General features: G+C 39.0%; 1 protein-coding gene across 7 annotated transcripts in view; it reads right to left on the bottom strand.

The window, feature by feature from the left end:
- Positions 1–24,351, bottom strand: part of DLGAP2 (DLG associated protein 2) — a 455,132-nt gene that overhangs the window by 241,744 nt on the left and 189,037 nt on the right. The window contains exon 1 of one of the 7 annotated variants that reach the window (XM_017814550.1): positions 11,894–11,911. The exons of the other annotated variants lie outside the window; for them this stretch is intronic. The gene's annotated coding sequence lies outside the window, so the exon portion shown is untranslated. Of the gene's footprint in view, positions 1–11,893; positions 11,912–24,351 lie in introns of those variants that run through there. 7 annotated transcript variants of the gene reach the window in all.

The raw sequence follows: 24,351 nt of genomic DNA, 5'->3' as shown, positions 1-24,351 counted from the left end.
CAGTGTATTGATAACGACTCACTAATGCTCCAGCAGATCTGATAAACTGAAAACAGCACCCTAACATCAGACATGAGAAAACCTCCAATGAAAAGTATAAAAAGCCTGGTCTCTGGTAACTCAGGCCAGTTTCTTTTATTGCTGAAAAAATGCACTTGCCACAAGCCAGTGATGCAGAGGAAGCAACTCAGAAGATCTTATTTTCACTTTTAATTCAAAGACTTTCTGAGGTTTTACTGAGATAGGCTGCCTGCCTGCCTGTGTGAAGTTTATTATCCTGATTGATAAGGAAGAACAAGCCAAGACTTGGTTTCTGAACTTCTGACTTTTTTCTGATCGTCTGTGTTCTGCTAACAACTGCTTCACTGGTTTGTTACAATCCAAAGAGTCTGCCTGACATTTTTTGCAGCTCAAAACACTTCCAAAAGTCCCCACTCAAGAGTACAAATTACTAGCTTCCCTCTTTTTTGCCATAAACATAAATTAGTGCCAATATTGCAAGTCTGCAGCAGGCTAGATAGTCTACCTGCAAAATAAGGGCTTGCAGCTATGACTGGTGCCAGAAAGTTGTACAAAAGCTAGAGAAGTGTCAGCACTATCCCTGCCAGACCACTGCTTTGTTGGAATTCTTTCAGATGTTTCTTTAAGGTCCCATCTCTATGGGACCCAGATGTTTCTTCCCCTATCTCAGCATACCTGAGGAGAGTTCATGGGGGAGGGTTGTTTTAATTCATCAGTGTATGCCTTACAGAGGCTGAGAATCATTTCAAACTGACAGCAGCACCTCTCTTTCTACACTGGTAAGAAGCAGGCTTTATGGATGTGGATGATTCACCAGTAAGCCTCTGTTTAAGGATTTCCCCACTGTAGTTTGCCACTGTGGGGGAGGACAAGATACCCTTTTTGTTGTGCTTGACACATACAGATTGAGTGACAAACAAAAACACAATCGCTGCTACTAGGCATGTGAACAACATGACAAGGAGGTTGTACAGAGCTCTGTTTTCCACAAAGCCTCTGTGTGTGAGAGAGAAATAATTATTTCTCTATATAGTCTCTTTAGATCTGTATGTTCTATGGTTATTGCTAAGAGATTGCATGCCCTAAGTTTCCAAAACTAAAATCACATAAAACATACACATGGCACTCAATTATTTGTAGATTAACATTATAAAGAAATACATAAATCTTAAAATTCTGTAAAGAAGCTATGACTTGACACTCATTTTAACTTCTTTTCTCTGTAATGAAGTTGCTGTATCTTGTTAGAAAAGGTCTTTCTGCAAGGCAGCTCAATACTAAGCACCTGTATTAATTTAAAAGTTTTCTATTTAAATTTCATTTCTGGGGAGAAATGATAGCAATGAAGGACATGACAGTGGTATAAAAAGTTACCACTCCATCCAGTGAAATTACATTTTTTAGGCTTAGATGCATCTCACCCAAGACTGAGTGTCTCAGTATCAGTGTTCAAAATCTAAAGTAGTCTTAAAAAAATTTACCAATTAGCAGAAAGAAACAGGCATCTAATCTGCCTTAGAAACATATGTAGCATGAGATAAATCAATAAATCACTTTTTTTTAAGAACGCATTCATTTTTTTATGTAGTAAGAGGTCTGAGACTGCATCTTCATAATAACATTCACTGCAAAAGAGAAATGTTCATTGTAGGTGACCTCTGGAGGTCATATAGCTCAGCCTCCCACTGAGAGCAAAGCAGGGCTGTTGCCAACAAAAGTTCAGTTCAGCTGTGGATTAATAGTCAAGTCCTGAAAGCCACCAAGGATGGAGATTCCACAACCTCAACAAGCAGTCTGCTCCAGTGCTGCATCAGCCTTATTGGACCCTACTTGAACATCTCAGGCTGCAGTTTGTGGCCATTCTTCCTTGTTACATCACTCAGCACTGCCAAAATGACTCTAGCTCCATCCTGTCTGCAACTCTCCTTCAAATAGCTGTAACCCACTATGGATCTTCACCCTAACAGACTAAATAAGCCCAGCTCTTTCAACTACTCTGACCAGAGGGCCCTCTGCTAGACTCACTCCATTTTCTCCCTGTGCTTGCGGAAGCAGGGAGCCACAGCCACTGAACACAGTATTCCAGGTGCAGCCTCACCAGCACCAGAAAGAAACAATAAACCTCCTCACCTTGCCCATCCTACTCATCCTGGCATAGCCCAACATGGACTTTACCTGTTTGCAATGAAGACATTGCCTCATATGCCTCACATTCACTCATATGCAACTTGATATTCATATTTGTTTAGAAAAAAACCCAAATTAATAAATTAAGTCTTAGCAAGATCAGTCCCCTGATCCAAGTCTCCCACCAATTATAGCAGTGCTATATGGGAAATCTTAGCCTCAGACAAGTGAGTTTTCTACATCTGTGCTGGATTAAATGTCAAAAGTAAAAGTGCTTAAGATACTACAGGTTGTGATGGAATAGGAGCACAGAAATGACCACATTTCAAAGATATTTCACAGAATATGCTGAGTTGGAAGGGACCCACAAGGATCATACAGTTCAGCTTCTGGCCCTGCACAGGCCCATTCCCAAGAGTCACACCATGTTCCTGAGAGTCTTGTCCAAACACTTCTTAACCTCTGTGAGGCTCGGTGCTGTGACCACTTCCCTGAGGAGCCTGTTCCAGCACCCAACCAACTCCGGGTGAAGAACCTTTTTCCAATATCCAACCTAAACTTCCCCTGACACAACTTCAGGCCATTCCCTTGGGTCCTGTTATTGGTCATCACAGAGAAAAGTGGCTGCCCCTCCTCCTCCCCTCATGAGGAAGTTGTAGAGTGTGATAAAGTCTACCCTCAGTCTCCTCCAGGCTGAACAGACCAAGTGACCTCAGCTGCTCTTCATACAGCTTCCCCTCAGGGCGCTTCACCAAGGGCCCTTCGTTGCCCTCCTTTGGACACTCTCTAAGAGCTTAATATATTTCTTATATTGTGGTGCCTAAAACTGCACACAATATTCAAGGTGAGGCCACCACAGTGCAGAGCAGAGAGGGACAATCCCCTCCCTTGACCAGCTGGAGATGCTTTGCCTGATGCCCCCAGGACAGGGTTTGCCCTCCTGGCTGCCAGGGTACTTCTGACTCATATTCAACTTGCCCATTGATCAGGACCCCCAGGTCCCTTTTCCTGGCACTGCTTTCCAGCCTCTCATTTCCCATTCTGTATGAACATTCAGGGTTGCCCCATCCCAGGTGCAGAATCTGCCACTTTTCCTTGTCAAATTTCATATGGTTGGTGATTGCCCAGTCCTCTAATTTGTGGAGTTCTCTCTGCAGGGCCTTCCTGCCTTTAAGCCTCTCCCTTGCACAATTCCTAGTGATGGATTATGTCTCTACATATCTGGTCCATCTAAAGTAGTATAATGATACTTTCACAGGAGGAATTTTCTTTATAGTATATTGCTAATCAGTTGCACTTAACAAAGATGCTCCTTCTTGCAAACACTCACACACCTGAGTGATTTCTTTGTCATATATCTCAGTAGTAAAATGACTAATATAGACAAGTGTTCAGAGATTTAGGATCCAATAAATCAATAGAACAAGGAAAACCTGTATTTATATTATTAATCTCACTCTGTCATTTTGAAATCGTCTAGCCAAGAGAAATAACCTTTCCAGATACAAGAACTTGCTGACTAAATAGGTCATAAGAAAGATCTTTTGAAGAAACAAATTTATCATGAAGACACAATCTCTTTTTCCCCCAAATATTATGAAACTTATTTCATTTTTATAGTTTTTCTTGTCTAACCTAAATGATAAGAAGAACTAAAAATAATAAACCCAGACATATAAATGCCAACATTCTTTCTCAAAAAAGCTGAGTTCAACATTCCATTTTAAATTAGAATGAAAATGAATTATTCTGCTAGACATGTTCATCTTTCCTTCTTTGTATATACTTTTCTTGGATGGTTGGTGCAAGTGTAATAGAATCTACTAAAAAGAGGTACAATAAGGATGATAATAATATAAGGGTCAGATAAAATATACAAAATAGCTATTAAAAATAAATTACAATTCAAAATACCCATGCAAGGTATATAATCTAATAAGACTAAGACACCACATATCAGTAATATTTTAAATCAGTTTAAAAAAAATTCTGGATGGTATTAAACATTTAACTACACTTTACCATACACTATGCACCCCGGCAGCCCCTGCGCCGCGTGCAGCGGAGGTCCGGAGACCACCGCCTCCCTTTATGGTGAACTTGCCACTGGCTGCCCCAAGAGAGGAGCCCCAAAGAGGAGATACAAGGACTCCCTGAAACAACATCTCAACCTCGGCCAGATTGATCAACATAACTGGTCTAATCTGACCTCCAATCAGGAGGCCTGGAGACACACCATCTATAACGCTGCTGATGCCTTTGAGAAAGCACGCAGGATCACCCTTGAGGAGAAAAGACAACACAGAAAGAATCATGTCTTGCAGAATACACCACCTAAGGAGTCTTTCTGCTGTGCCTTTTGCAACCAGTCATGCCTATCTCGTATTGGCCTTTTTAGCCACCACCGCGCTTGCAACAAATGTGGGTAGAGCCCTCCCCAGATCTTCATTTGCAAAGCCCAGCCATGATGACCATACACTATGCACTACACAGGGGTTTACCCAGATTACAGAGTCCAACCTAGATGAGTTTTGACCAACTTATATGGAAGTTATATGGTGAGAAATAAAATGCAAAGGTGAGAAGGAGTGCTGGGGATAACTTGTTACCTCAGCATCACATTCAGAAAATGGGCGCGGTCAGCCCTTCTGACTACCCCTTGAATAACACCACACATCCAGTTTTGTATCTCCCCTTCAACTGTTTAACAGGCCTTTCTATCTCTCTTTTCATCCAATTATTCCAGATACCCTTTGCAGCTCTTCCCTTCTGCCTATATTATTTTAAATTTTAATTAGAAACACATATGTTCTCTATTTCTTATATTTCTCTATGTGGTTTTGCTTTTTTTTCCCTCAGTAAATATATTTACTAAGTGGCCAAAAAAACATATAGCACTGTTACGCAATTACTGAATATCACTGCCCATTTGAATCCAGAGTTCAATGCATCAGAGGAAAACTGGAAATGATTTTTTATTTCACAGAGGAATATGGTTTGGCTCACAGAAAACAATTCTCAGTTTGCCTTTCCTCCCCCATTCATTTATGTAAAATAATAATAATAATTTTAAAAACAATGAAAAAATAGATCAAGTTCCAATGACAAAATTTAGCAGGTAGTGCTTTATATTTTGGTTCTAATGGCAAGAAACACAACTGTTTTATCAATTCATCAGCATACTATGTCATCAATGTGTCTTTAGATCATTTTACTGATGTCAATGAAACAGAACTCTGCAACACTCAAAGAGACGTAGAGTAGCCATGCATTATATTGACATTAGTGCAGCTGAAAAGCAAAGCATAATTTAAGGCTAAACTGTGAGATTTCTAATAATATTAAGGATTTTAATCCAATATTTGTATCTAAACATGGCTACAATAGTGCCAATAAAAGCTGACAGTATTATGAATTATGTTTTCCACTGTCTCTGCTCATGTAGGGATTTTTTCTCCTACATCTTTTGCTTTATCTGTAGCTTTTTCCTCCTGTTGATATCTCATCATTGCACAATATCATCTGCTAAAACATCAATGTGACAGACATGTAGGATAAATGGTAAGATTTTATTGTGTCCAGCAACATTCTTCATTCACAATCATCCTCTTTGTTCCACACTGATGCCAGAGTAAATCCTTTGGAGGTCTCCTGCTCCAAGCTCAGTCACCCATGTAGGTAAGGCATTGAGAGACACCTACAAAAAACAAATAGCCTTTTTTTCCAGAAAGCCCATTTTTCCTACAGAATTTTTTCTAAAGTGTTCTCTAAAACCTCCCATGACAGGGAATAAAACCCTGCATATGCAGATAGAGAATAAATTTTTTATGCACTAAGGAAAAAATAATAATAATATCTCATTGAAATTTCCTTAAGTCTTTTCTTTTTTTCTTTTCTTTTTTTCCCCCTCCTACTCTAATTCTTCACTTTTTTCTCACAGTCATGGTTGGTAATATTCATCTCATCTTTCCTATTCTCCAACTTAGCCACATCCTAAAGTTATAAGTGCCCCACTCTGAACATGGGGGCATGTATATGTATATAAGCCGAGTCCTTTGACTGCCTGGTAGAACAGAAGATTTACTCTCGTACAATCTCTTATATTTTTAAGAATGCCACTGGCCTAATTTTGGGGTGGCACTATTTTCTTGGCTGAAATATCATCTCATCCTTTTAGACAGAAATTTTGACTAGAGGTACCTGGAGCAGTCACCATCATAAGAATGAAGTAAGTCAAGGATGCTTTGTTGGTTCACCTTTGCAGTAAGAGCCCTATTCATGCAATCCTTGTAAGCCAAGTGAAATCCACAAAGCATTTAAGGTGCTTTTTACAACTTCCTGTTTGAAACTATGAAGTGGCAAAATAATCAAAATGGCACTACTCCAAAATATTGTATTTCTTACATTATTTTGAGTGCTGACAAACAGCACAACAGGAAGAGACATTGTTTGGGCCCATCTCCGTGAACAGTCATAAAGGAAATAAAAATTATTTCAATCAAAAGAAGATTTACATTTGTGTGTGCGTACGTATATATATATGTCCATCTTGATACCTCTTTTCTTCTTCTGAACAATAGTATTTACACAGAAAAATAACAGTCAGTTCATCATGCAGAACATGCCGAAAAGCATAATAACAACAATTGTTTAAAGCTGTTGTGGATACAGCCAATAAATGTATTTCTCTCATTGAAACTATTTCTACAAGCACTTCTTGTTGAGTGTAAGAGCCCAGTTGCCTGCCTGCCTGCCTCTCGCTGTTGATCATTTACTGTTATGACCTCTCTCAAGATGAGATTCCCTTGCATTTGCAATTTCAGCTTTCTTGTATACTTCCATTTGACTGTGGTATTTATAACAAAGGGCCTTTTTCTGCCCAGGATCGGGCCTTGGGGTTAAGAAAAATAAATAGCTAGTAAAGTTTTAAAGAACTGGAAAAATACAAAAGGAAAAATACCCAGCTGCCTGTGAAAGACTAGAAGCTGGGCTATATGAGGAAAGACAGGGCAGGGGAAATGAGTAGTCCTGAAGAAGGCAGATACCGAAAGAACTTGAAATAAAAATAGAACACAGAATAGCCATTATTAAAATAGAATGAGCCTAAAGCAGAAGAAAATCAACTAACCTGGCATCAAACTTTGCATCCTTTTGAGAGAATGAACTGACATCCAACCAAATGCATAAAGCAACAACTAAGAGCCCATTATTTTCCCCAGATAAAAATATAAGGTTCATGCTCAAAGCAATGCCAAAACCTATTCATAGTACTTGCACATCAGATCCTTCTCCATATGGAGTTTACACATTACACATGCATTAACCAAGCCAAAAGAGATTTCAGAAAAAAAATTGTGATATCAAACAATCAAATATTTTCATAGGAAAACAAAAATAACTGAAGCAATAAAAAGCAAAATATTAGCCACTCAAGAAATAAAAAGAGGAGGTAATGTTTCTCTTGGTGATCTCAACACAAATGCTTTCTTTTCAGAGGAGCAGTCATAAACATAGTGATAAAAAGGATGTGCTTTAGCACACTTCTGATACACATTTCACATGCACAGTATCCAAGTGGAGAGTCCAAATATCCCAAATGAGTCAAAAAAAATACCAGAAGATGGGTTTATAAAGAGCAAATACGTATGACTTTCTCCTCCTTTTTCCTCATTTTCTCGTATTTGATGTTGAAGGTTAAAGTGAGTCATATTCCTCACAGCCAAGGTTAAGAAGTTTGCATCCCCTAATCACATTGTAGCATCTTTATGAAAAATACCAAAGAGGGGAAAAAGGTGATGAGCAAAAATTGTGCAAGCGACGACCTAAGAGAGTGCTATGAAATACAAAACTGAAGACAGTTTACACCTTGCTTGCTACAAAACCCCTCTGAAGCCAAGGCAAGTGTCATTGGAGTTAAGCTCAGGGTCAAATCTCAGACATATATTAATGGCAAAACTACCCAGGCTATGTATCACCATCCCTCTACTTTCTGTCTTTTTTTTCTATCTCTTTTTTCACTTTGCTCATTTTAAGAGATTTCATCAATTACCTCAGAGCCTCATAAGAACAAATAAATAGTACAAATCCAAGCTGAGCATGATATAACAAAGAACCAAGAGAAAGATGGTAAAAATATAGGATAGGACAGCACAGTTGTAGAGATACTCTAATACTCTGGTACACTAAAGGTTAAATTGATTTTTTCACTCCTTTCTCCTTTGCTCTCATATAGGAATCAGAGTGGGGAGTTGACTTTAAAAACAAATTGAAGGAGGTAATTTGAAATACAAAGGGTGTGCAAAAAATACGGAACCATTGGAAGGGGATGTATCCATATCTGGGCAAGACTGTTGAATGAAGTCCTTCATATAAAGTCAGTAATATATATCAACTTAGAACAGCAAGGATTGGAAGAGATATCCTGAGGTTGTTAGAGTTTATCCCTCTATGCAGAGCACTGCCAACTTCAAAGTAATATTAGGTTTCTCAAGGCATTGCCCATGGAAGTTTTGAAAATCCACCAGGAAGGAAAATTAACAGTCACTCTGGGCAACTGTTCCAGTGTTTGACCACCCGTACCATGAAGAGTTTATACCTCACATCTAATTGAAATTTCCCTTGCTGCAACATTTATCTGCTCCCTCTTGTCCTTACACTGTGCATGTCCATTAAGAGTCTGGCTCCATCTGGCTGTAATGACCCATTAAGCAGCTGAGGACTGCAATTAGCTCTGTTCTCCTCTTAGCTTCCTCTTCTTCAGGCTGAACAAATTCAAGTCTCTTCAGTGTCTCCTTGTGCATCATATGCTTCAGTATCCTGTCCATCTTTGTGGCCATTCTCTTGACATATTCCAGTTTGCCTGTGTCCTTCTTATACTGAAGTGGGAGTGGGGCAAGGGCTAGAACTGGGCCCCACTCCAATTGCAGCACCTGAAGTGCCAAAAAGAGGGGAATGATCCCTAAATTTAACCTATTAGTTGTACCGATGCAGTCCAGTGTGCATTCAGCTTTCATTGCTGCAGATACACTTCTAAAGTCCTAATAAGAGTGCATTCAAATACAAAAAGACTGTGATACACAACTAAAGGTTTGACCTGGTCCAATCCCAAATATGCGGTGACCTCACATGTTAAATGAATACTTGAGGAGGTTACAGAAGCAAATTCTGATGTGCCAGGCAGTATCTACCAATAGCTAGAAACCACAGCTCAAGGCCTGATTGGTTATATTTTTCCACTGTCCTGAGAAAGAATCCACTATGGGTTCCTTCTTAAATACAAGCTGGGGGAACAAAGTTTGTTAACAAGAGGATTGAGCTATCATCTGTAAGGATTTCTGTCTTGGCCAGTCTTTCAGATCTGATGACATTTCTAAATATATCTGCATATCTCAGGAGCAGAGATTTCATACAGTCTGTGCTCTCCATCAGAAATGCTGCCTTTAAAGGAGAGTGAGCAAATACCCACGAAATACAAATTTAGTGTGAAACACTAAATTAAACTGAAATCTGTTTATGCTATACAGCATTTGTTGCCAAACAAATAAGTCTTAATAAAACTAAATCTGGAGAAATTTAAAAGTGAATTTACAGAAAATATCCTTTCTTTTCCATCTTGAACATTCTCAGGAAAAAAAAAAGTCTGTTGTGGTAATGACTTCAAACACTTCCATCTCACTGGATATACAAATGTGACCTCTATCATAACCGTTACAAAGGCACAAAGAGTTCATTGCAGGACTCAGACCTAAACTCAAAATAATGAGTGCTTAATTTCAGCTTTTACAATAGAAATTAAAGATTTATTTGGGGCAATAGAAACTCTCCAGTGAGCTAAACAGAAAAAAAAAAAAAAGTGTTTGATGTATTCTGTAAAACAACTATTAACTTCAGCTTCAAGCTTTTAACTTGTTCTGGTGAAATAATCCTCACCTGTGCAAAGCCCCTAGGCTAGAACAAAGTGTAAAACTGAGCACATTTGGAAACTTTTTATTCATGGTTTTCCATAGTGAACACTTCCTTACCAACATCCATAAACAAAATCAACCCAAAATTCCAGTTGCAACTAAATGAACATTAATCAGAACTATAGATAAATCCATCAGCAAAAAGTTGTAGAATTGGAATAAAGACATAGGAGTTGAGAGTGCAAAAAATATTTCATTAAGCTAAAATTGAGATATGAAACTCAATGACTGAAAAATAGTCTGATCTTTCTGCAGAAGCCTTCATTAATTCAACTTTTAATAGCCAAAAGCAAAGTTCTAACAGTAGATTTAAAAATCACTATTTCTTTTCAACTGTATGACTCCCCTTGCTTTCTTCAGTGCCTCATATACAGAGCAACGTGTACCTCTTCCAGCCAGCATCACCTTTTATATTACTGCAGCAAGCTGGCTTTCACTGCCAGTGATTTGCCCTTCACTTCCTTTATGCTTTTGTAATGGTCTGGTGATTTCTTTAATAGCTGGCTACAAGGCAGCCCAGATCTGCAGTATTAGGAGTGTATGCACAAGCATTGAAAGGTCAAAATACAAACTGTTAACATGCACTATGCCATCGTTGTAACTGCTAAGTATCACAGATCTCTGTATGTTGCTTAGAAACTTCAGGGAACCTGAAGTGCAAACACCAAAACTCACATGGGATGCTTTTGCCTGATTTTTAAAACATCACCAAAATTGGAATCTCAGCACAAGCCTTGCAAGTATTTCAGACACCGTTATTAAGATATTAAAACCCTCATAAAATTCTCAAGATTAAATCAATGTATAATATGCTCAGCTAATTAAGTACAAATCACTGGCATTATCATCACTGGAGCAAACTTCCATTGACCAATCTAGCCTAAGGGCAGGCTACTGCTAATAGTCCCTTCTGAATGTTATTGCCTTTTGGAAAATAAACGTTTTGTTGTGTCAAACATAAGATGGAGTCGTATAACTACAGGTCACTTTTGAGAGAATGAAAAAGCAGAAGTCCAGAAAATACACCAGTTCATATTAAATGCCCATAATTTCTCAGATTAGTTAACTGAGTCTAAAGCAGTAAAAGTTTCTCCCTATTCTTTAGAACTACCTTTTTCCCCTTTCCAAATGCATTAAATAAAATTTCTATTGAAACTGTTTCTTTCAAGTTTGGAATAATAAGCAGTGTTCTCTACTTTCTAACAAGATACTGAAAGCAAGTTTACATGAAAAATCACAAACTGAGTAGTTTCTCTTCATGAACAAGTGTTCAAAGTCTATGCCAAGAAATTGCCACCCTTGGTTTGTTTTCCTGACACAATATTTAATGTGGAAAAAATTGCTTTAATCAGGAGAAGTTTGTTGCTAACGTAGCCTTTTCTCTTAGATAATCATACTAAACACTGCTGACTGACCCCTAAACAGTCACCTAAGTAAGGTTATCTGCAGGACTGGCCATGAATTTAGAAATTATAAACACACACACTATGTGCTTTCCACGACTTTACTGGCCTCCATCAAATTATTTGCAAGATGTAACTAAGGGACAAATTTCTGAAAATTTAAAACTAAGGAGATTTTTATTAACAAGGAGATAATACTGAATTACTTGCAGGAGACAAGTAATGAAAAAGTTATGATCCAGCTTTCAACAGTCAAATGATAAATAATTATACATGTTAGTCATAAATAAATGTCATAAATGACTAGTTTATAATGCTAAATTCTCTAAATCACAGAAACACCACTGAATTACTAATCAACAGAAAACAGACACATACAGGTGTGAAATGAGTTGTCTGTCCGATTTAATACTTCACCCTTAGGAAAAAAAAGAATAGCATGATTTATCATAGTTATCAGCATATATTTATCAGCACTATTTATCTAAGTTTTCTTATTTAAAACATTTTAGTTATTGGATTATATAATTAGACAACTGTTGTTTGACTTCAAAACCTGTTGTATCTCAGGAGCAGTTGAAAAGCAGTAAACCATAACATTGGCTAAGATGAAGTCTAAACATAATGTAGGAAGTTTTACAGTATATAAGTTTTATAGTATATAAATTATATAGCCTAGCTTCATGATTTCCATAGTAATCCAGCAAAAATTAATCTAATATCTAAACTACCCAAAGGAATCTAAATGCTTTGAGAATATTCATAAAAACTTTCTACACATATTTTTTATTTTTTCATGTTCTGAAGGCATATAAGATTTTCTCTAGGGTTGTAATTTTAGTTCTATCTGGTTCCATAGCATTAAAATAAATAATTAATCAAATGATTTTTCACAACAATAAAATAAATTCTGGATGGGAAATTACATGCTTTCACATAATTAGATGGGATGCAAAACCTACAAAAACAAACACCTAAATAATAACACTGATTTCAGCAGAACAAAGTACTCTTTTATACATTTTTCTAAAATGTGCTTGCTTTGGAATTGGCCCCGATTAGGAGATCCTTAAATACTCACACAATAAAGAAAAGGAATTTAAGGATATCTATTCCATCCTCTCTACCCTATTTTCTGTCAATTAAGAGAGATCATTATACACACACACACACATACACATACACACATATATATATATAATGGCAATGCAGCATGAATAAATTAATAATATTGTAAAAGGTAAGTACGTATGTGAAAAAATTAAATTAAATTTGAGAGGGGAGAAGTAATCTCTCAAACAAAGCCTTAAGTAAATCCCCAAGCTAGTTTTGCCTCATACTGCAGGCACTGAATGCAATGCTTACAATTACCATTCCAGTGATATTTCTTTTAGTTCAGCAGAAAAATGGAGATTAAATGGCATCTTGCTATTGAAAAAGTAATTAAATACAAACTGGTAGCCCTGAGGAAATTCAGGTGTTTTTGAAACTGTTCTTCAGCTTGTTCTTCTAGCTAACTAGAAGGCCAAACTCTGCTTTTAAAAACTCCTTTGAAAAGGATACTACTATTGCTGATGCACAAGATCTAGTGTTGCAATAAACCTGTACTCTATGGCTTCATTTCCTTGCCATGATATCTTAGTTCCACTGCTCAAACTAACAACTTACAAGGGTTATGCTTATATGAAACATTTTTTCCACAGTTTATATAGTTGTCATGGTAGGTCTCTTAACAGCTCCAAAAATCCAATTCAGTTAATTTGGAAATAAGAGTCTATCATGAAAGACAGATCTTCCTATATAGAGTCTAGGAAAAGAGATACAAATGTACAAATAAGAAAAAAGGATAAGAATGAATTTTGTGAGACAGACCTTGGTAACAAGAATCTAGAAGTAAAGAGATCAACTCACAAAATAACCATATTTTTCACCAAGGAAGGTAACAAGTATCAGGAAGTAACAAGCATCACAGAATTTAAGTGCAAGGCTTAAAAAGTACCTACATCAAAATGATATATAGAAATATTGAGAAGATGAGAAAAAGAATCAACAGATCCAGAGAAAGAAGAACAGATACATATGAGAACTCAAGCATTGTTGGTTTGGGTGTTTTCTAATGCTGTAAGCATTGATATTGGAAACATCTGCAGACATTCACATATGCATAGCCATAAATGACAGTTCAGTTCATGTTTATTGAAACACTGAAGCTCTTTGGAAGTGCTACTAACTTCATGTGAATTCCCTGGAGAGAGTACAAGCACAGGATAGCTAAATGAAAAACTCATTCACAGTAGGAGCATGGTCTAATTGTGGGATATGCAGCATCAATACTGTATATGAAAATTGAGAGAAGTGTGACTCAGATGTTTATTTTTTGAAAGATGGGGAACTTAAAATACACAACAGTAGGAAGTGAAAGATCAGGATCTCGGTGTGTATCAGCATTGCTCAGCCAAAATCAAAGAAATCTCACTTTTTTTTACCAATTATTTGGCCCAAGATCTTCCAATCTGTGGGTAATAACACAACTGGAGACAGAGACAGTAATTAAGAGAATGCAATCGGATTCAAAAGGTTTTCCATTATTTTTTGTGACTGGATGAGCAGATGGCAAATGCAGCTTAACACAGAAAAAAATGTGAGATAATTAGCAGGGAAACCAAACACCAAGTTAGAGAATATGTACTAAATGGAAATCTCATCTAGGAAGCTAATCAAGAGAAAAATTTGGGGGTTATTATGAAAAATAATTAAAACCATCAAATAATTTCACAGCTGCTGGAAAAGAAGGCAAAGATGACAGCAGGTTACATTAATAGATAGATACACCACAAAGTAAAGCACTATCATTAGTGTTCAAGGCATTTGTTAAAAAACATCTAGAATACTCCACCTGTCTCTGGCAGGTGTGGGAGTGTGCAGCAAGGCAGTGCATTACTGATAAAAATTTGGTGGGCTAGTGGTACTCCCCAAACACCAGACTGCTAAGGCTGTTGAGAGTGAGCCTCTCCCAGTCTCATTCATGATGTGACAAACTCCGCCCAAAACTAGGTAGGATATTTTTGATATATTTGATATGTTGCTGGCAATATCATTTACACTATAACACTTGTCTTTATTCCTGCTGTTTACCTCCTTGAAATATTTATAGAAAGCAATCATATCCCTTTCTGGTCTTCCACTTGCTACGTAAAACTTGTCAAACCATTATATTTTCTTTTTTAAAGTAAGCATTCCTGTTTCTTGGTCACCATAGAAGCCCTATAAGCTCAATTGGTCACTTCTATTCCAGCTCAGATTTCTGTGTGAACTGTCTCGTTGCTGGCAGAAATCACTTCTGACATCAATATCTATATTAGCAAGAAAGGAGCCCAAGGCAAGGGACGTGTTTAGCTGTCGCAGTAGCCAACAAGTTGGTCCAAATGACTATTGGGAACAACTCCAGAAGGTAAGGGCAATGCATCAGCTCAGACCTACCCATGGAAATCAAAGTACCCGGACCTGGTTAAGAAAAAAAGGTAGATGTGCATGGAGCTTAGGTGTGACCCACGGGAGAAGTGGAGGTGGAAGGAGTTGGAATCAGAGGACTGGGAGTTTCTGGGTTGAACAGGGAGTCTGGGGTAGAAACTAGGACCAAGACCGGGGGCAGGGCTTAGAAGGAGTAGAGTCACTGCAGGAGAGAAGATATATGACTGTGGTCATGGGTAGGGGAAGTCACTTGAGTGACCAGAGAAGGGTGTATTGTAGGTATGTCCAGATGGGCTGGGAAGAACAAGGCAACTTTAGAGAAAATTCAGAAATACCGGGGAGGCTCTAGAACAGTGTTGGTGCCATTAATTTGGACTCCATTTGTGGACAAGGATACACACATGAAAGCTGCTCTCTTGCTCCCACTTCATTCTCCTTTCACATTTTGTTTCAATACGGAGATTAAATACATGGGACTGAACTGTCCATCCATTTGGCAGTTCTCTGGCTCTCCTATGCACTATTCTCACCACCTTCGCCCCCTGTTCTGCATTTCAACAGGGAACTTGACACCTAGAAGACAAGCTGATAAGAGATCTGAGAATACTGGCAACTGGAAAGAGGAAACAAAAACCCAGCATAAGACCTCCATTGGAAAGACAGCTATACAAACTCAGCAACTATCAGACTCATTCGATCTCTCAATCAGCACACGTATTATGTTGAAATCAGCTATTATACAAGCTGCTCCTTCCCCAGCAGCTGGGATTTAGGGGACATGGGAGAGAGCCAAGCATACTGTGAACAGGGAGGCTTAGCAGATGTTACAGAGGAAGTAAAGATATTTCTTGGGGTGGGAGGAAGGTTATTTATAAGGAAAAAGATGAGAGAGAACTAGGCTACTGCAACACAGGAACATAGGCCATGAATCTATAAGACAGATTCATTAGTTCCAGCATTAATTAAACAACTTGGTTGCTTTTCAAACACAATGTAGTATTGTAACATTCAGCATAAACCTAATTTTGAACTAGTAAATTACAACAAGTCACCAAAGCCAGCAGAAGAATTTTAATACAATGGCTGATATATATGCCAGGTATTACTTACAGTTTGATCAAAGAATAGAACACATAAATGTTGTCTTTGATTGTATCCCTTAAGTTTGCAGAGAATTAGTGATCTCAAAGTACTTTTTAACCCATAATGAAAAAGTATACCAAACTGAACAGAGAATCTCTAAATTACTGTTCTTAGAACATTTCCCTAGAGCTTAACTGTCCTTTGGAGTACTTTCAACCCATATCTACAAGAAAAAATAAGATCTTTACTGTACATTTTTGTATGCAAACTATATCTTTCTTGTTCCTTTACCTTCTTCCTCTTTTCTACCTGGTTAGGTGGGAAACATGCAGTCTTACCTTCATATGACAATACAATCATAAATTTACCTTTACTGAATAAAATGGTACTTTGCTTCTGTTATTGTCAGTCATCTGATTAGTACTTCACTGGAGCAATAGGAATGAACCTGCTTCTGAGACAGATTTCATCCACATGATGCTTCCAGGTTCATATACTTGCATGGAATCACATTGTCATTTTTTGGGGGGAATAAAAAACATATTTATTGTACAAATTAAGACTACTTTTAAAGTAACATTCTAATTCATTGATCTCTCATGTAGTTACTATCACTTACAAGGTAGGTTAGTTAATACAAATCATAATTTCTAACCAATGGTAGCTCATAGTTCCTGAGAAAACATATTCCAGCCATTTCAGCCAGTGAGTCAGCTTCATCTGGGGCCCAACTAATGTGCCTCTATGCAAATGCACACACCATGTAGAATAAACAAGAGGAGTTAGAGACGTGTGTGCACCTGCAGGGCTGTGATCTTATTGGCATCACATGGTGATGTAGTGGGATTGCTTTTGTGACTGGAATGTTGGAATGGAAGGATACAGGCTTTTTAGGAAGGACAGTCAAGGGAGACGAGGAGGGGGTATCACCGTTTGTGTCAATGACCAGTTGGAGTGCATGAAGCTGAACCTGGGGATGGATGAGGAGCCAGTCAAGAATTTTGGGTTAGGATTAAAGGGAGGCAGGGATAGGTGACATTATAGTGGGGATCTCCTACAGGACACCCAACGAGGAAGACCAAGCAGATGAGGCGTTCTATACACAGATAGGAGCAGAGCCATATTCACAAGCCCTGGTCCTCATGGAGTACTTCAACCACATCGATATCTGTTGGAGCAACAACACAGCAGGGCACAAGAAAACCTGGAGGTTCCTGGAATGTGCAGATGGCAACAAATGATAGAGAAGACAGTGAGAAGAGCTGCTGTGATGGAACTTGTTCTCACCAAGAAGAAGGGGTTGGTGGGGAATGTGAATCTCAAGGGCAGCTTTGGATGCAGTGACCATGACATGGTTGACTTCAAGATCCTTAGGACAGTGCACAGCAAGCTCACTATCCTGGACTTCAGGACAGCAGACTTTGGCCTCTTCAGTGATCTGCTTGGTAGAGCATAGATACCAAGGGATGAAGTGCTGGAGGGAAGAAGGGCCCAAAAAACTGCTTAATATTCAAGGATCACCTCTTCCAAGCTCAGTAGGGATGCATCTCAACAAAGAGGAACTCAGGCAAAAACACCAAGGGGCCTGCGTAGGTGAACAAGGAACTCATGGATAAACTCAAACACAAAAAGGAAGCATACAGAGGATGGAAGCAGGGACAGGTAGTCTGGGACAAATACAAAAAAATTGTCTGAGCAGCCAGGGTTCAGTTAAGGAAGCTAAAGCCCTGATAAGATTAAATCTGGCAAGTGAGGACAAGAAGAAAAGCTTCTATAGGTACACTGGTGACAAAAGGGAGACTATGGAAAATGTGGGTCCTCTCAGTAAGGATACAGGAGACCTGGTTACCCAGGACATGGAGAAGGCTGAAGTATTCAATTCTTTTTTTGCCTCAGTCTTCACCAGCAAGTGCTCCAGCCATATTGCTTGAGCCACAGAAGGTAGAAGGACTGGAAGAACGAAGAACTGCACACTGTAGGAGAAGATCAGGCTCGAGACCATCTAAGGAACCTGAAGGTGCATAAGTCCATGGGACCTGATGAGATGGATCTGTGGGCCTGATAGGGTTACATCATTGGTGGATGAGGGAAGAGCGACTGATGTTATCTAATTGAACTTGTACAAAACATTTGATACTGTCCCACATGACATCCTTATCTCTAAACCAGAGAGACATGGATTTGATAGATGGACCACTTGGTAGATGCGACAAGTGATGTTCTTCAAGGTTTGGTATGGGGACTGGTGCTATTTAATGTCTTTGTTGGGTGTGGACAATGGATTGAGTGTACCCTCAACAAGTTTGGACCTTGCAATTAGCTCATTTGGTTAGAGCATGGTGCTAACATCAAGGTCTCAGGTTCGATTTCTTAGGAGTCGGATTCAGTGATCCTTGCGGGTCCCTTCCAACTCAGAATATTCCGTGAAATCCATGAAGTTTGCTGATGACACCAAGTTGTGTGGTGCAATCCACACACTGGAGGGAAGGGATGTCATCCAGAGGGACTTTCGAAGACTTGAGAGGTGGTCCTGTGCGAACCTCATGAAGCTCAACAAGGTCAAGTGCAAGGTCCTGCACCTGGGTTGGGGCAATCCCAAACACAAACACAGGTGGGATGGAGAATGTATTAAGACCAGTCATGAGGAGAAGGACTTGGGTATGTTGGTAGACAAGAAGCTCAACATGACCCAGCAATGTCCATCTGCATCCCCAAAAGGCAGCTGTATCCTGGGCTGCATCAAAAGAATTGTGGCCAGCAGCTCAGAGGAGGCGATTCTCCCCCTCTACTCCACTCTCATGAGACCCTACCTGGAGTGCTCTGTCCAGCTCTTGGGCCCCCAATATAGGAAAGACAGGAACGTGTGGAGCAAGTCAAGAGGAGGGCCACAAAGACGATCAGAGGTCTGGAGCACCTTTCCTATTAAGACAGGCTGAGAGAGCTGGGATTGCTCAATCTGGAGAAGAGACTGGTTGAAAAATCTACCCTTGAAAGAGAGTAGGTTTAGATTAGAGATTAGGAACGAACTCTTTACTGTGAGGGTGGTGAGGCACTGAAACAGGTTGCCCAGAGAAGCTGGAAGTGTTCAGTGGGTGCGGCTTTAAGCAATCTGGTCTAGTGGAAAGTGTCCCTACCCATGGCAGGGTGTTTGGAACTAGATGATCTTTAAGGGCCTTTCCAACCCAAACCATTCTATGATTCTATGATAAGAACAAGTATACCATGGAGAAAAGCCCCATTCAGGAAACCTGTTCCATAAGAGCATGTATACAAGGAAGGACCATCTAAAATTTATTCAAGCCACACCAATTTGTGCAGTTCAATGCCTGTTACAAAGAAAAGCATTCCAGCATAGCACAATTCTGAAACATGGCTAAACTAGCCTGGTACAGAAATTGTTCCTTTTCATTATGTAAAGGTCAGCAAATTCAGAATCTGGTAGTTTTCTTTATTTTTATTTATTCTTTCCTCAGTCATGGCATATGTAATAAACATTCATGGAAATCAACTTTCAGTAAAGGTATCTGTCACAGACATAAGGAAACCTGCAATATGTTAAATATTATTAAAGCAAATTCATGTTTTTACCATCCACCAAGAAGGTTCCTAAATATTAGAGATATTTTTATTATTGTTTGTGTTGCAACCTTGTTCTGTTACTTTTGTAAAGAATTTTCTCAGGCAGAAAATGAGAAGCAGGGAATGGACTTGTGCCGCTTTAATAAAAAAAAATAAACTGCAAAAGGCTGTTGCAATCTGTTATGTCTCCCCCTTTGGCCCTTAGTCTAGATAAGTGCTGGCTACTTTTCTGCTAGTCATTCAAAACTGTCACTATTTCTCTCACAAAATAGCAGTCAGCCAGTCTGGTTTAATATAAAATTTCACATAAAAAAGTGGCTGGATTTTCCTTTCTCTAAGAAGCTGGAGAAAAGGGCACTGTGTGCGAACAGTTAGGTATGTTTTACAAAACTCTGGTGCATTTAAAATCTAATCATAAAACAATGCCTTGTGCTTAAAGGTTTTTATAAGTGCTTCCACTCTTTTGTCTCCAGTGGGTACCATCAAGCGCTTTTATTTTTTTATGTTGACAGTTTACTGTTCAACAAGTAGTTAGAGAAAGGACTGTGATTTTTCTGAATGTGAACAAGTGGCCACTGGGGATACAAATGTTATGCTCATGTGCGTATGGGTCAGAATGCCCTAACATACGTTTTCATAGAGAACTGAAAAAAAAAAGTTTCAGTAAATGATACTTCACTGAAAACCCGTACATGAGCTAGGTAGGGCATGACAACATCTTAAGGGGAATACTGGAAAGCAAAATTCCTTAGCTTCCTGTTATCAGTTGTGGTTAATTGCTCCTAAATTCATAGACTAAATAAAGTCAAAACACAGTAGAGGCCTAAGAAATAAATGCTTCCAACACTTAATTTGGTCCAGAGAAGCAAAATAATAATGATTAATAGTTATATTAATGATCATTATTAAAGTTACATAAGGGCTTCTTGCTGTTTGAATAAAGGCTGGGTCTCAAATCTACCCACTTTGCCTCTGTCTTTAGTGCCATTTTTGCATTTCTGAAGGCGCATGAAGAAAGCTGGTATGCTGTCTAGCAGCATATGCTTTAGGTAAGGTGGTTGGGAGGGCAGGTTCCAGAAAATTAACTTCACAATCCTATTTGCTGAAAAATCACACCCTTCTACAAGAGTAATCTTATTAAAATTATTTGTTTAATCTGTCATTATAAAAGCTAAAACAATACTGCTACAAATCATCTGAGAGCACATTAATATATTAGATTTCAGTAGCTGAGAAATAAAGAAGGCTTTTATAAAACAGAAATCATGATATTCAAGTTTTGTTAAAATGGCATAGAGAATGGTCATTAAATTATATTAGGCTTGTAGGAAAATTGATAGGTGCTATTGTATAAATTTCATAACCCCACCTCAGATTCCTGCTAGTTACCAGAGCATTACTGAACAAAAAATCTATTCATTCAAAATATTTCAAATTTAATATAACCTACTCACTTCCCCTCCTCTGAAGTAAAGTATTCATGTAATGATCTTCCATTCACTGTTCATGCTATCTAGACTAAGAAAGTAGTTGTTCAAACACCTAGAGACAACAGCATAGGCAAGACAAATTTCCCCTGCCCTGTGCTTGCACTGTGCACACAAAATAACGGACTTGTAGAATCATTTAAGCTGGAAAAGACCTCTCATTATCATGTCCAACTGTTAACCCGGGACTACACAGTTTCTCCCTTGTTCTAAAGTTCAGCACTGTATATGCCAGTACACAAACATACGCTATGTTTGGTGCTTCCATAGAGAAATTATTCTAACTGAGCTACCCTTGCCTCCCATCACAGAATCCTAGAATCTTTTAAGCTGGAAATGACTTTTAGGATCATGCATTCCAACAGTTAATCTAACACTGCCAAGTCTCTAACCATGTTCCTAAGAGCCACATATACAACATCCTTTAAATACTTTAAGGCATGGTGGCTCCAGCACTTCTCTGAGCAGGCTGTTCCAAAGCTCGACAACCCTTTAGTTTAAGAAATTTTTCCTAATATTTAATTTAAACCTCCCCTGGTGCAACTTGAGGCCATTTCCTCTCATCCTATCCCTTGCTACTTGGAAGAAGAAACTGACTCCCACCCCACTCCAACCCCCTTTCAGGTAGTTGTAGAGAGCAATAAGGTCCACCCTAAGCCTCCTTTTTTCCAGTCTAAACAACCCCAGCTCCCTCAGCTGCTCCTCATCAGACTTGTGCTCCAGATCCTTCTCTGGCTTCACTGCCCTTCTCTGGACACGCTCCATCCCCTCAGTGTCTTTCATGTAGTGAGTGGCCTAAAACTTAGTACAGGATTCCAGGTGTGGCCCCACCAGTGCTGAGCACAGGGGGACAATCACTGCCCTGGTCCTGCTGGGCCATACTATTGCTGATACAGGCCAGGATGTCACTGGCCTTCTTGGCCACCAGTACACACTGCTGGCTCATGTTCAACTGCTATCGACCAGCACCCCCAGGTCCTTTTCCACTGGGCAGCTCTCCAGCCACTCTGCCCCCAGCCTGTGGCACTGCATGGGATTGTTGTGACCCAAGACAGGACCCGGCACTTTGCCTTGTTTAACCTCCTACAATTGACTTCAGCACATCAATCCAGCAAGTCCAGATCTGTCTGTAGAACCTTCCTAATATATACCAGATGAACCACCACCCAACTTTGTGTGACCTGCAAACTGACTGAGGATGCACTTGATCCCATCACCCGGATCACTAACAAACATTATACAGGACTGACCCTAATACCGAGCCCTGGGTAGCATCACTCATGACCAGCTGCCACCTGGATGTAACTCCATCCGCCACCACTCTCTGGGCTCAGTCATTTATCATTTTCTTTTACCTGGCAAACAGTGCACCTGTCCAAGGCATGAGCACCCAGTTTCTTCAAGAAAATACTGTGGGAAATGGTGTCAAAGGCTTTACTAAAGTCCAGTCTCAAGATTATTTACTTCATGACCTTCCCCAGCACCAAGGTCAGACTGACAGACCTGTAGTTCCCTAGATTCTCCTTCCAATCCTTCTTATAGATGGGTGTCACATTTGCAAAATTCCAATCCATGGGGACCACCCCAGTTAGCCAGGGCTGCTGGTAAATGACTGCAAGTGGCTCCATGAGCTCTTCTGCCAGCTCCCTCAGTACCCCTTGGGTGGATCCCATTCAGCCCAACAGACTTGAGTCTGTCCAAGTTGTGTAGCAGGTCACCAGCCATTTCCTCTTGGAATATGGGGGTTTCATTCTGCTCCCCACCTCTGTCTTCCAGCTCTGGTAACCAGAGAACAACTGGCCTTACTAAAAGACTGAGGTAAAGAGAGCATTAAGTGCCTCAGCCTTTTCCTCACTGTTTCCCCTTGCATCAAATAAAGGATGGAGATTCTCCTCAGCTCTCCTTTCATTGAAGATGTATTTATAGAGGTGGCAAAGAGGAACAAGGAGCTACACAAAGCAATCCAAGTTGCCCAAGCTTGGAAGGCATGAAGATCGAAAAGACTGTGACAGCAGCCACCACTGCCTCTCTCAGGTTGCAGATGATGCAGTAGAATCAGCTTTCTTTGATGCAAGGTATCACACCAAACCTATCATGCCAGACAAGTGCTTTTAACAGCTGCAATTAAAAATATACCAGTGTCTCTAGAGAAATATATTTTATTTCCTACAAGTGCATTTTTCTGCTATTCTCTCACTTTCATTCCTCCCCCATATGACACAATCCTAAGGTCCAAAATGTAAAAATGAACTAGTGCCAGGCCTGACATTCAATATGTGGCAATTCCCACTGAGCTAGCAAATGGCACTTCATGTTACTGGGAAGTGAACATTCCTCAGAGGATCCTAGCATATGTCTCACAAACCACACTAAAAACTGAGATTTTTTTTTTTTTTTACTGCTATACAGAATGCCACCTTATATAATTTTAAGTCAGATCTTACATACTTATAAAGACAAAGGAGTATTAAAAAACTTTGTAATAAGTTTAATCCTTATACTACAAATAATTTCAAAGAATGAGTTTGGGTTTTTTTGCATATGTAGTCTACAAAGAAATATAACCTCATGTTTATGGTACAAGTGTTCCATGTAAAAATGTAATGACATTTCCTCATCAAAGTTGAAATGAATATTCAGATATTTTATTCATAATATAACAATTTTTCTCATAGCTTTTCCCAACTAACATAGGAAGTTAACCAGCAAAAATGAGATGTTAATATAGATGGGAGAAACCGCATCTATAAAGATATCAAATCCATTTTTGTACATTGAAAAGGCAATGGTATATGAAGCTGTTGTGCTTAACTGTAGTGCACTCTGAGATAGCAAAGAAAAAGTAAAAAATATTTACTGTGTAAAATCAAAGACTAAAAAAGCAACTTTGTTTAAGTTAAACTACATCCTATCTTTTATTTTTCTACTTCACTAATAAATTTCAGCAAGTCTTACCTGTAACAGCAGAATTTGCCCTACCAAGTTGCAAAGAAAACAAGGAGAATTACTTGAATAACTACAGCTACTTGGAAAATTATTAGTGATTCATCCATGCTGATTGTTGTTTAGAGACAAACAGATAAAGAAGTCATAAAAGGTTAAGAGAAAAGCAACTCCAGCGGTGTATGAGTAGGGAATGTATTCTTTTAAGAGCTAAAAGAGAATGATTTGAAGTCAAACATGTTGGACTAGACAAGAAACTTTTATTTAGCCAAT

This window comes from Lepidothrix coronata, unplaced genomic scaffold, assembly GCF_001604755.1.
Source record: "Lepidothrix coronata isolate B3197 unplaced genomic scaffold, Lepidothrix_coronata-1.0 Scaffold45, whole genome shotgun sequence".
Taxonomy (NCBI): domain Eukaryota; kingdom Metazoa; phylum Chordata; class Aves; order Passeriformes; family Pipridae; genus Lepidothrix; species Lepidothrix coronata.
Note: the sequence above shows the minus strand (reverse complement) of the source record. Positions and strands in the feature narration are given on the sequence as shown.